This window comes from Neomonachus schauinslandi, chromosome X (assembly GCF_002201575.2).
Source record: "Neomonachus schauinslandi chromosome X, ASM220157v2, whole genome shotgun sequence".
NCBI classification, from domain to species: Eukaryota; Metazoa; Chordata; class Mammalia; order Carnivora; family Phocidae; genus Neomonachus; species Neomonachus schauinslandi.
In genome coordinates this window covers 23,662,736-23,675,505 of record NC_058419.1, presented here as the reverse complement: position 1 = coordinate 23,675,505, position 12,770 = coordinate 23,662,736, and positions in this window count along the sequence as shown.

Sequence of the window (12,770 nt, the reverse complement as noted above, 5' to 3'; positions counted from 1 at the left end):
TCTGAAAACTACAGAACAATTATGAAAGAAATTGAAGAAGACACAAAGAAATGGAAAGACATTTCATGCTTATAGATTGGAAGAACAAATATTGTTAAAATGTCTGATACCCAAAGCAATCTACATATTCAGTGTAATCCTCATCAAAATAACACCAGAATTTTTCACAGAGCTGGAACAAACAATCCTAAAATTCGTATAGAATCAGAAAAAAACCTGAATAGCCAACATAATGTTGAAGACAAAAACCAAAGCTGGAGGCAACACAATTCCGGACTTTAAGCTGTATTACAAAGCAGCTTGTCTTGATGTAGTCATCAAGACAGTGTGGTACTGGCACAAAAACAAACACATATATTGATAGAACAGAATAGAGAACTCAGAAGTAGACAGTCAACTCTATGGTCAACTAATCTTTGACAAAGCAGGAAAATATATGCAATGGAAAAAAGACAGTCTCTTCAATAAATGGTGCTGGGAAAACTGGACAGCTATATACAGAAGAATGAAACTCGACCATTCTCTAATACCATAGACAAAGATAAACTCAAAATGGATGAAATACCTCAATGTGAGACAGGAATCCATCAAGATCCTAGATGAGAACACAGGCAAAACCCTCTTTGACCTCAGTTGCAGCAACTTCTTATTAGACATGTTTCCAGAGTCAAGGGAAACAAAAGCAAAAATGAACTATTGGGACTTCATCAAAAGTATCTGCACAGTGAAGGAAACAATCAACAAAACTAAAAGTCCACCTAAGGAATGGAAGAAGATATTTGCAAATGACATATCAAATAAAGGGCTAGTATACAAAATCTATAAAGATCTTATCAAACTCCACAACACAAATAACAAAAAATCCAGTCAAGAAATGGGCAGAAGGCATGAACAGACATTTCTCCAATGAAGACATCCAAATGGCTAGCAGACACATGAAAAAATGCTCAACATCACTCATCATCAGGGAAATACACATCAAAACCACAATAAGATACCACCTCATTTCTGTCATAATGGCTGAAATTAACAACACAAGAAACACCAGTTGCTGGCGTGGATGCAGAGAGAGGGGAACCTTCTTGCACTGTTGATTGGAATGTGAACTGGTGCAGCCATTCTGGAAAACAGTTTGGGGTTCCATAAAAAGTGAAAAATAGAACTGCTCTATGACCCAACAATTGCACTACTGGGCATTTGTCCAAAGGATACAAAAATGCTGATTTTAAGGGGCACATGCACCCCAATGTTTATAGCAGCAATGCCCACAATAGCCAAAGTATGGAAGGAGCCCAGATGTCCATCAACAGATGAGTGGATAAAGAAGAGGTAGTATATATACCCAATGGGATATTACCCAGCCATCAAAAAGAATGAAATCTTGCCATTTGCAATGACTTGGATGGAGCTAGAGTGTACTTTGCTAAGTGAAATAAGTTAGGGAAAGACAAATACCATATGATTTCACTCGTATGTGGAGGTTAAGAAACAAAACAGATGAATATAGGGGAAAGGGAATGCAAGGAGAGGGAGGCAAACCAAAAGAGACTCTTAATAATAGAGAACAATCTAAGAGTTGATAGAGGGAGGTGGGTGGAGGATGGCCTAAATGGGTGATGAATATTAAGGTGGGCACTTGCAATGAACACTGGGTATTATGTGTAAGTGATGAATCACTAAATTCTACTCCTGAATCTAATATTATACTGTATGTTAACTAAAATTTAAATAAAAACAAAATATTAAAACAAATAAAAATAAAAATAAAATGCTCACAAATAATACAAAAACTGTTTAATGTATAGGTCAAACACATTTGTGACACAATTTGGCCCATGAGGTCATCATTTTCGAAGTCATCTGTAGACAAAATGGTTAGGTATATCAAGTTGATCTTTAGCAACTTTTGTCCATTACTTGCATTGGAATAAAGTATGGAACTGAATGTCTCCTTCAGGATGGCAAGAATAGAAGAACTAGCACGGAACTGAGATTCAGATGGTCTGAGTTTAAATCTTATTTCCCTTTCTAACTCATTTTTGACTTTTAGTCTTTTAGGTTCTTAGTATCCACTTCTATAAAATTTGACCATTGGATTAAATGCTCAAAGGATTTTTCAGGGATGCCTGGGTGGCTTAGTCAGTTAAGCGTCTGCCTTTGACTCAGGTCGTAATCCCGGGGTCCTGGAATTGAGTCACACATTGGGCTTCTTGCTCAGCAGGGACCCTGCTTCTCCCTCTGACTGCTGCTCCCCCCACTCTCTGACAAATAAATAAATAAAATCTTTAAAAATAAAATAAAATAAAAGTATTTTTCAGCTCTAAAATCCTATAATTCTTAACTTTTTCAAAATTAAATTGTATCTATATTATTTTCCCCTTATCAGACTATTTATAACTGGAAGATAATAGATCCCTTTGGCAAACTCATTCCTGATAATGTTTAACCTTCCCAAATAGCATATTGGTTTAATTTAATGAAGAAAAAAATTGGTGATTGTTTTGGAAATGTCTAGCACAGTGCAGTCTAGTCGGGAGATGTTTCTTATGCAGATATTCTTGTAAGCACTTATCACTATACATTGAAATTTTGCTCTATTTCAAGAAGTCTTGCAGGTTTACAAGGGGAAAAAAGTCATATCAGTAAAATGAGACTTTGACTAATTATCATAGATTGTGAGTTCTTGGTGATTGGGTCCTGTGACTTGCAATTTTATCCCTCATCTACCTGCACATAATAGGTTCTCAATAAATGTTTATTGAACTGATTTCTCTAAATTAGATCATACAAATTATTGAAGTTTCTATTAATTCATTACATAGTTATTACCCACCTACTATGTGCCAATTGTAATATTCTGCAACTATATTGCAGCAGGAGCATAGTCAATGATAATCTTATTTATTTTTAATGTTAATCTATAGATTTATTTTGTCTTGTCTTTCCCTCACTGTAAAGAAGTATAGTTTCTTTTCTCTCTAACATGAACAATATTTCAGTTTTACTATTCCTTTTTTTAATTTTTTGCATCCAGATCATGTCCTTCCAGCAGCAGACACAATTAGCTTTTCTCCAACTTCCCTTTCCTCACTTCTTGGCACCTTAATAAATGTATACATAATTATATAAAGTCCCTCATTTCTATTGAGTCCTTATGCTCCTTGATAAGCACAGGAAGATGTGTGTACTTAACATCTTTGTGACCTTAAGAGAAAACTAAAGTGCCATGAAGATCATGGCCTAGATTTTCAAGAAAGCTGAGATAAACTTTTCTTTCAGTTGAGTTTCCAAAGCTTTTTGTCACTTTAAATATGGACTTACTTAACATCCCCAGTCCCAGGAAACAAGTGAGAAATCCTGACTGACTTGCAACATCAGGTTGTTTTGCCCTAGGTCTTCTTTACCTTCAGCCTGTTCCCAAGATAGTGGTGAGAGTATGAAGCAGTTAGAACAACTCCTTTCTCTGGGACTTGATAAGGCACAGGCCTATGACACATTCCTTTTTCTGTCCCCTTTGCAGGATCACACAACCACAGCTGACATTTCTTTTGGGCATTTCTAAAAAGCAGTGGCCGTTTATCAAGTTGTGATTTAAATCATAAAACTCTCTTAAAAACAAACATTCAAAGGGAGAGAGGACAAGGTTCAGGGGAGGAAGATGGGGACTCCGCTTCCATCCAAGTGATCCATGGATACATTTATTTATGGAGTATATGTGCTAGTAAAATGAAGGTCATTATTATCATTGGTTCTGTGTGTGTGTTACATTAGAAGCTCTGTATTTTGAGTCTGCTTTATTTGTATACAAGCACCTTGCTCTTTTGTTTTTGTTATTAAGCTGTCATTTATTGAACACTTACTGAGTGTAAGATGGTATACTAATACTTTAATCTTAACATCACTCCTTTGAGTTAGTTATTATTCTTCCCATTTCACAGAAGAGTAAACCTGGTAAGAGAAAGGCCAGTTTAAATTTCTTTATAGTTGACTTGAAGACCTGTACTTTTTACCACTGCATAACACTGCCTCATTGTGGTAACACTGAGCATTACTCAATTATATCAATCATGGAGTAGGCTTGAGAAAACTTTGAATTTAAAGATAACTTCCCTTGAATCTCTCATCTTGCAATATGAATTATCATTGTGAATGTGTCTGTTCTATATATTTATATGAAGCAGGGTATCTGGAAAAACAACTTTATTTTTGCTGGAGAAATATTGATATGCTGAGCTTAAATTTTAAGATCAAAGCATTTTTTGAAGATTCAAAGTTATTGAAACCTTTTAGGGTGATCTATTGTGTCCTAATCAAGGCAGAATGAGAGGGAGAATCAAAGGTTCCCTGAGGGGGTAGAAAAATACTACTAAATAAAGAAAGATAAGATTAGTTGATGATAGCCACATCGCTGTCAAACATAAATGCTATTAAAAATAAACATTCTGGGGGCATCTGGGTGTCTCAACCAATTAAGCGTCTGCCTTTGGCTCAGGAGATGATCCCAAGGTCCTGGGATTGAGCCCCACCTCCAGCTCCTTGCTCAGCCCTGGCTCCTTGCTCAGCTGGGAACCTGCTTCTCCCTCTCCCTCTGCCTGCCTCTCCCCCTGCTTGCACGCGCTTTCACACACGCTCGCTCTCTCTGTCAAATAAATAAATAAATAATCTTTTAAAAAATAAACATTTTGGCAAATAAAAAAACAAATCTATACCTTTCTTTGCATAGAAGCAGGACTATGTCTATACCTGGGGCGGGGGAGGAAGGGCTGTATCTCAGTGTCCTTGATTTGAAGAGACCATATTTAAAAAAAAAAAAAAGTTGTTTGTATTTCATTGGTGTTGTTTGTGATCTCTCCTCTTTCATTCATGATTTTATCTATTTGAGTCATTTCTCTTTTCTTTTTGATAAGTCTGGCCAGGGGTTTATCAATCTTGTTAATTCTTTCAAAACCAGCTCCTAGTTTCGTTGATTTGTTCTACTGTTTTTTTTGGTTTCTATTTCATTGATTTCTGCTCTGATCTTTATTATTTCTCTTCTCCTGCTGGGTTTAGGCTTTATTTGCTGTTCTTTCTCCAGCTCCTTTAGGTGTAGGGTTAGGTTGTGTATTTGAGAACTTTCTTGTTTCTTGAGAAAGGCTTGTATTGCTATATACTTTCCTCTTAGGACTGCCTGTGCTACATACCACAGATTTTGAACAGTTGTGTTTTATTTTCACTTGTTTCATGAATTTTTTTTAATTCTTCTTTAATTTCCTGGTTGACCCATTCATTCTTTAGTAGGATGCTCTTTAGCCTCCGTGTTATTTGAGTCCTTTCCAACTTTCCTCTTGTGATTGAGTTCTAGTTTCAAAGCATTGTGGTCTGAAAATAGGCAGGGAATGATCCCAATCTTTTGGCACTGGTTGAGACCTGATTTGTGACCTAAGATGTGATCTCTTCTGGAGAATGTTCTATGGGCACTAGAGAATAATGTGTATTCTGTTGTTTTGGGATGGAATGTTCTGAATATATCTGTGAAGTCCATTTGGTCCAGTGTGACATTTAAAGTCTTTATTGCCTTGTTGATCTTTTGCTTAGATGATCTGTCCATTTCAGTGAGGGGGGTGTTAAAGTCCCCCACTATTGTATTGTTGTCAATGTGTTGCTTTGCTTTTGTTATTAATTGGCTTATATAATTGGCTGCTCCCATGTTAGGGGCATAGATATTTACAATTGTTAGATCTTCTTGTTGGATAGACCCTTTAAGTAGGATATAGTGTCCTTCCTCATCTCTAATTATAGTCTTTGGTTTACAATCTAATTTGTCTGATATAAGGATTGCCACCCCAGCTTTCTTTTGGTGTCCATTAGCATGGTAAATGGTTTTCCACCCCCTCACTTTCAATCTGGGGGTGTCTTAAGGTCTAAAATGAGTCTCTTGCAGACAGCATATTGATAGGTCTTGTTTTTTAATCTAATCTGATACCCTGTGTCTTTTGATTGGGGCATTTAGCCCATTTACATTCAGGGTAACTATTGAAAGATATAAATGTAGTGCCATTGTATTGCCTGTAAGGTGACTGTTACTGCATATTGTTTGTGTTCCTTTCTGGTCTATGTTACTTTTAGGCTCTCTCTTTGCTTAGAGAACCCCTTTCAATATTTCTTGTAGGGCTGGTTTTGTGTTTGCAAATTCCTTTAGTTTTTGTTTGTCCTGGAAACTTTTTATCTCTCCTTCTATTTTCTTTTCCTTTTTTTTAAAAAAGATTTTATTTATTTATTTGAGAAAGAGAGAGAGAAACAGCATGAAAGGGGAGAGGGTCGGGGGAGAAGCAGTCTCCCCGCCAAGCTGGGAGCTCAATGCAGGACTCGATCCCAGAACTCCGGGGTCATGACCTGAGCCGAAGGCAGTCACTTAACCAACTGAGCCACCCAGGCGCCCTCTCCTTCCATTTTCAATGAGAGCCTACCTGGATATAGTATTCTTGGGTGCATATTTTTCTCATTTAGTGCTCTGAATATATCATGCCAGTCTTTTCTGGCCTGTCAGGTCTCTGTGGATAGGTCTGTTGCCAATCTAATGTTTCTACCATTGTAGGTTACAGATCTCTTATCCCAAGCTGCTTTCAGGATTTTCTCTTTATCTCTGAGACTCCTAAGTTTTACTATTAGATGTCAGGGTGTTGTTATAAGAACATATTATGAGCAACTATATGTCAGCAAATTAGATAATCTGGAAGAAATGGATGCATTCCTAGAGATGTATAAACTACCAAAACTGAACCAGGAAGAAATAGAAAACCTAAGCAGACCTATAACCACTAAGGAAATTAAAGCAGTCATCAAAAATCTCCCAACAAACAAGAGCCCAGGGCCAGATGGCTTCCCAGGGGAATTCTACCAAACATTTCAAGAAGAATTAATACCTATTCTTTTGAAACTGCTCCAAAAAATAGAAATGGATGGAAAAGTTCCAAACTTGTTTTATAAGGCCAGCATTACCTTGATTCCAAAACCAGACAAAGACCCCATCAAAAAGGAGAATTATAGACCAATATCCTTGATGAACCTGGATGCAGAAATTCTCACCAAAATACTAGCCAATAGGATCCAACAGTACATTAAAATGATTATTCACTACAACCAAGTTGGATTTATCCCTGGGCTTCAAGGTTGATTCAACATCTGCAAATCAATCAATGTGATATAATACATTAATAAAAGAAAGAACAAGAACCATATGATCCTCTCAATAGATGCAGAAAAAGCATTTGACAAAGTACAGCATCCTTTCTTGATCAAAACTGGTCAGAGCATAAGGATAGAGGATACATACCTCAATATCATAAAAGCCATCTATGAAAAACCCACAGTGAATATCATTCTCAATGGGGAAAAACTGAGAGCTTTCCCCCTAAGGTCAGGAACATGGCAAGGATGTCCACTATCACCACTGCTATTCAATATAGTACTAGAAGTCCTAACCACAGCAATCAGACAACAAAAAGAAATAAAAGGCATCCAAATCAGCAAAGAAGTCAAACTCTCACTCTTTGCAGATGATATGATACTTTATGTGGAAAACCAAAAAGACTCCACCCCAAAACTGCTAGAACTCCTACAGGAATTCAGTCAAGTGGCAGGATATAAAATCAATACAAAGAATTCAGTGGCATTCCTATATACCAACAACAAGACAGAAGAAAGAGAAATTAAGGAGTCAATCTCATTTACAATTGCACCCCAAACCATAAGATACCTAGAAATAAATCTAACCAAAGAGGCAAAGAATCTGTACTTAGAAAACTATAAAATAGTCATGAAAGAAATTGAGGAAGAGACAAAGAAATGGAAAAACGTTCCATGTTCATGGATTGGAAGAACAAATATTGTGAAGATGTCAATGCTACCCAGAGCAATCTACACATTTAATGCAATCCCTATCAAAATACTATCAACTTTTTTCAAAGAAATGGAACAAAGAATCTTAAAATTTGTATGGAACCAGAAAAAACCCTGAATAGCCAGAGGAATGTTGAAAAAGAAAAGCAAAGCTGGTGGCATCACAATTCCAGACTTCCAGCTCTATTACAAAGCTGTCATCATCAAGACAGTATGGTACTGGCACAAAAACAGACATATAGATCAATGGAACAGAATAGAGAGCCCAGAAATGGACACTCAACTCTATGGTCAAGTAATCTTCGGCAAAGCAGGAAAGAATGTCCAATGGAAAAAAGACATTCTCTTCAACAAATGGTGTTGGGAAGTTTGGACAGCCACATGCAGAAGAATGAAACTGGACCATTTCCTTACATCACACACAAAAATAGACTCAAAATGGTTGGAAGACTGAAATGTGAGACAGGAGTCCATCAAAATCCAAAAGGAGGGGCGCCTGGGTGGCTCAGTCGGTTAAGCGTCTGCCTTCGGCTCAGGTCATGATCCCAGGGTCCTGGGATCGAGCCCCGCATCGGGCTCCCTGTTCGGCGGGAAGCCTGCTTCTCCTTCTCCCTCTCCCACTCCCCCTGCTTGTGTTCCCTCTCTCGCTGTGTCTCTCTCTGTCAAATAAATCAATAAAATCTTTAAAAAAAAAAATCCGAAAGGAGATCACAGGCAGCAACCTCTTCCTAGAAACATTGCCAAAGGCAAGGGAAGCAAGGGCAAAAATGAACTATTGGGACTTCAAGATAAAAAGTTTTTGCACAGCAAAAGAAACAGTCAAAAAAACCAAAAGACAACCAACAGAAAGGGGAGAAGATATTTGCAAATGACATATCAGATAAAGGGCTAGTATCCAAAATCTATAAAGAACTTATCAAACTCAACACCCAAAGAACAAATGATCCAATCAAGAAATGGGCAGAAGACATGAACAGACATTTTTCCAAAGACCTCCAAATGGCCAACAGATACGTGAAAAAGTGCTCAACATCATTTGGCATCAGGGAAATCCAAATCAAAACCTCAATGAGATATCACCTCACACCAGTCAGAATGGCTAAAATTAACAAGTCAAGAAATGACAGATGTTGGTGAGGATGTGGAGAAAGAGGAACCCTCCTACACTGTTGGTGGGAATGCAAGCTGGTGCAGCCACTCTGGAAAACAGTATGGAGGTTCCTCAAAAAGTTGAAAATAGAGCTACCCTATGATCCAGCAATTGCACTACTGGGTATTTACCCCAAAGATACAAATGTAGGGATCCGAAGGGGTACATGCTCCCTGATGTTTATAGCAGCAATGTCCACAATAGCCAAACTATTGAAAGAGCCAATATGTCCATTGACAGATGAATGGATAAAGAAGATGTGGTATATATACACAATGGAATATTATGCAGCCATCAAAAGGAATGAAATCTTGCCATTTGCAACGACATGGATGGAACTGGAGGGTATTATGCTGAGCGAAATAAGTCAATCAGAGAAAGACAGATATCATATGATCTGAGGAATTCTTAATCTCAGGAAACAAACTGAGGGTTGCTGGAGTGGTGGGGGGTGGGAGAGATGGGGTGGCTGAGTGATAGACATTGGGGAGGGTATGTGCTATGGTGCGTGCTGTGAATTGTGTAAGACTGTTGAATCACAGACCTGTACCTCTGAAACAAATAATACAAGTTAAAAAAAAGAAGAAGAAGAAGAAGAAGATAGCAGGAAGGGAAAAATGAAGCAGGGGAAATCAGGGGGGGAGACAAACCATGAGAGACTATGGACTCTGAGAAACAAACTGAAGGCTCTAGAGGAGAGGGGGGTGGGGGGATGGGTTAGCCTGGTGATGGGTATTAGAGAGGGCATGTACTGAATGGAGCACTGGGTGTTATACGCAAACAATGAATCATGGAACACTACATCAAAAACTAATGATGTAATGTATGGTGATTAACATAACATAATAAAATTAAAAAAATAAGAAAGAAAAAAGAAAGAAAGAAAAAAAAGAGCTCTCTCATCTATTTGCCAAAGTGCCTGAAGATGCCACTCTCTTCTTGGAGGCATGAAACTTGAAGCCATGCTCATTCTTTATCATATTTTTTATCATATTTGCAAGAGAGGATCAATCAGTCACTTAACTAGAAATAATCCAGCTAGGAGAAAACAAACTCTCAGAGAGATTGAACACCATGAACTAGAAACAGTTGGAAAAAGAGGGCTTAACAAATTTTCAGTCCTTCGCATATGGGCTGTGATTCAGGACAGTGTGGATGTAGCAACTTTGCCTGTGCTTTTGACAGCAATATTAATCTATTGTGATAGATATGACAGACAACACTTAAAGATTTGGACCCAAGGGGTCTGTAGAGAATAAGTTTGGCTCCCATGGTAATGCTATAAAGTCTATCAACTGAATACGTTTATGAAGGGGTTATTTTTGCTCCTATCTAAATACAAATATTAGAAAGAGAAAGAGGAAAGTTAATGTTATCGTTTTAGATTTTCTTATTGGGGTAATGATAGTCATTAATACCACATTTTTGGTTTATATGTTTTTGATAGGAATCTGGCGGGGCCTATCTGTCTTTTTAGGGAAACATACTCTTCAGAGATGTCAAAAGAAAGCTCAGTGAGATGTAAACACAATAAAGAGAGTCAGAAGGAGGAGCATTAAAAAGAGCTACACTGAGAAACAATTTCCCACACTACATCTTTGGCTGTTGTTCCTATGGCAGGACTTCATGTTCAGAAAATGGGATCAGGGTTAGAAGGGTAACTTCAAAGTCAATGCAAGGTTTTTTCTAAAGGGTGGTATAGAAGGAAGAGATGAAATGGCTGCTTAGGCTCCAAAAATATTTGTGCACAAGTGTCCTAAGAATTTATGAGTCTCTTAAACAAAACACAATTACCCCAATAATTCACCTATACTAAAAGTGAACTGTTGGGATGCCTGGGTGGCTCAGTCAGTTAAGCATCTGCCTTTGGTTCGAGTCATGATCCCAGTGTCCTGGGATTGAGCCCCATGTTAGGCTCCCTGCTCAGCGGGGATCCTGCTTCTCCCTCTTCCTCTGCTTACCACTCCCCCTGCTTGTGCACACGTGCTCTCTCTCTCAAATAAATAAATAAAATATTAAAAAAATAAAAGTGAACTGTCAAGTATCACTTTTAAGAGTTACATATAGAAGTGCAAGGCAGTTCTTCCTATTGCTCTTTTATAGTGGCTGTCATGTCAAAGCTTCTGAATTCTCCATTGCTTTAAGGTCACATAGCTCTGAAATAACATGTCTATACTGTAAAATGCACAATGTGAACATAGGATAATGCACTTTAATGTCATTTAACCTGGAATTATAAGACATAGCTGTTCTTTCATAATGCATATGCAATTCAGAATATTCTGATCAATTCAACCTTTTCTCAATAGGAGGAATTCAAATGGCTACAAGAAACTGTGTGAATATCAACAATTAAACAAATTCCAGTTTATGCCAGCCCTTAATGTAAAAATGTTTATATGAATATAAAGGCTTATGGAAGCAATTTCCTATTACTTATACTTTCTAGTACAAAAAGAAAGACTGAGTTTTTTTAAATAATTAATTAATCAATTTAGAGAGAGAGAAAGCGAGCAGGGGGAGGGGCAGAAGGAGAAGGAGAGAGAGAATCTCAAGCAGACTCTGTGCTGAGCATGGAGCCTGACATGAGGCTCCATCTCAGGACCCTGAGATCATGACCTGAGCTGAAATCGAGGCAGACATTTAACCGACTGAGCCACCTAGGTGCCCCAGACTGAGATTTTTTTTTTAAAGATTTTTATTTATTTATTTGAAAGAGAGAGACACAGCGAAAGAGGGAACACAAGCAGGGGGAGTGGGAGAGGGAGAAGCAGGCTTCCCATGGATCAGGGAGCCCGATGCAAGTCTCGATGCGGGGCTCGATCCCAGGATGACCTGAGCCAAAGGCAGATGCTTAACGACTGAGAAACCCAGGCACCCCAAGATTTTTAAAAATATAAATGCATAGAGAATAAAGAGTAACATATGAGTTCCATTCTTAATAGCTTTTTAAATTTTTATTGAAAAACACAAGGAGAGTCTATTTTTGTGTATGGTGTAGGGAAATGGTCCAGTTTCATTTTTCTGCATATGGCTGTCCAATTTTCCCAACACCATTTGTTGAAGAGACTGTTTATTTTCCGTTGAATATTCTTTCCTGCTTTGTCCAAGATTATTTGACCGTAGAGTTGAGGATCCATTTCTGGGTTCTCTATTCTGTTCCATTGATCTATATGTCTGGTTTTATGCCAGTACCATACTGTTTTGATTACAGCTTTGTAATATAGCTTGAAGTCCAGAATTGTGATACCACCAGTTTTGGTTTTCTTTTTCAACATCCCTTTGGCTATTCGGGATCTTTTGTCGTTCCATACAAACTTTAGAATGATTTGTTCCAGTTCTGTGAAAAAAATTGATGGTATTTTGCTAGGGATTACATTAAATGTGAGACAGGAATCCATCAAAATCATAGAGGAAAACACAGGCACCAATCTCTATGACCTCGACTGCAGCAACTTCTTGCTAGACACATATCCAAAGACAAGGGGAACAAAGGCAAAAATGAACTATTGGGACTTCATCAAGATAAAAAGCTTTTGCACAGCAAAAGAAGCAGTTGACAAAACCAAAAGACAACTGACAGAATGGGAGAAGATATTTGCAAATGACATATCAGATAAAGGGCTAATATCCAAAATCTATAAAAAAAAAAAAACAAAACTTATCAAATTCAACACCCACAGAACAAATCATCCAATCAAGAAATAGGCAGGAGGGGCGCCTGGGTGGCTCAGTCATTAAG